This window comes from Canis lupus, chromosome X (assembly GCF_011100685.1).
Source record: "Canis lupus familiaris isolate Mischka breed German Shepherd chromosome X, alternate assembly UU_Cfam_GSD_1.0, whole genome shotgun sequence".
Taxonomy (NCBI): Eukaryota; Metazoa; Chordata; class Mammalia; order Carnivora; family Canidae; genus Canis; species Canis lupus.
In genome coordinates this window covers 30928057-30929283 of record NC_049260.1, presented here as the reverse complement: position 1 = coordinate 30929283, position 1227 = coordinate 30928057, and the positions used below count along the sequence as shown (strand labels likewise).

General features: G+C 38.1%; 1 pseudogene; it reads right to left on the bottom strand.

The window, feature by feature from the left end:
- On the bottom strand, positions 1-85 carry LOC119868701 (annotated as a pseudogene).
- Between the last annotated feature and the right edge of the window lie 1142 nt (positions 86-1227).

Below are 1227 nucleotides of genomic sequence, written 5' to 3'. Positions count from 1 at the left end.
TTTATTTTTACTACTTTGTTTTAATTAACAATAATCGTGCCTCAGATAGACCTCATTGGCTACGATACTGCCACTGTGCAAAGCTACTACTTTGTTTTAAAATTTGTTTTTCAATTTAGTGGTTCTTTTGTTTTATTTTGTTATGTTTTTTTTTTTCTTTTATTTCCTGGTCTCTGACTTGTTTGGAATCATCTAGGGTGTATTTTACTTAGGTCGTGGTTGATATTTTTGACTCAGTCGGCTTATACAGCCACTCTGCACTGGACAAAATGACTAGAAGGAAGAATTCACTGCAAAATAAAGAACCAGAAACAGCACTCTCTGCCACAGAGTTACAGAATTTGGATTCCCATATGATGTCAGAAAGTCAATTCAAAAGCACAATTATAAAGCTATTGGTGGCTCTGGAAAAAAGCATAAAGGACTCTAGAGACTTCGTTACTAAAGCATTGAGATCTATACAAGCCAAAATTAAAAATAGATTAAATAAGATACAATCCAAACTGGATGTTCTAACTGCTAGGTTTAATGAGGTGGAAGAGAGAGTGAGCGACATAGAAGAAGTTGATGGTAAAGAAGGAAGCTGAGGAAAAAAGAGAAAAACAATTAAGATCCCACGAGGAAAGGCTTAGGGAAATAAACGATAGCTTGAGAAGGAAGAATGTACGTCTAACTGGGATTCCAGAAGAGGCTGAGAGAGAGAGAGGACCACAAAGAATATTTGAACAAATCATAGCTGAGAACTTCCCAAATCTGGGGAGGGAAACAGGCATTCAGATCCAGGAGATAGAGAGGTTCTCCCCCAAAATCAGTAAAAACTGTTCAACACCCCGACATTTAATAGTGAAACTTGCAAATTTCAAAGATAAAGACGAAATCCTTAAAGCACCGAGAGACAAGAGATCCCTAACTTATATGGGGAGAAGTATTAGATTAACAGCAGACCTCTCCACAGAGACCTGGTAGGCCAGAAAGGGCTGGCAGGATATATTTAGGGTCCTAATGAGAAGAACATGCAGCCAGGAATACTCTATCCAGCAAGGCTCTCATTCAGAATAGAAGGAAAGATAAAGAGCTTCCAAGGTAGGCAGAAGCTGAAAGAATGTGTGACCACAAACCAGCTCTGCAAAAAATATTAAGGGAGACCCTGTAAAATAAAGAGGAAGCCCAAAGAAACAATCCACAAAAACAGGGACTGAATAGGTATTATGATGACACTAAATTCAT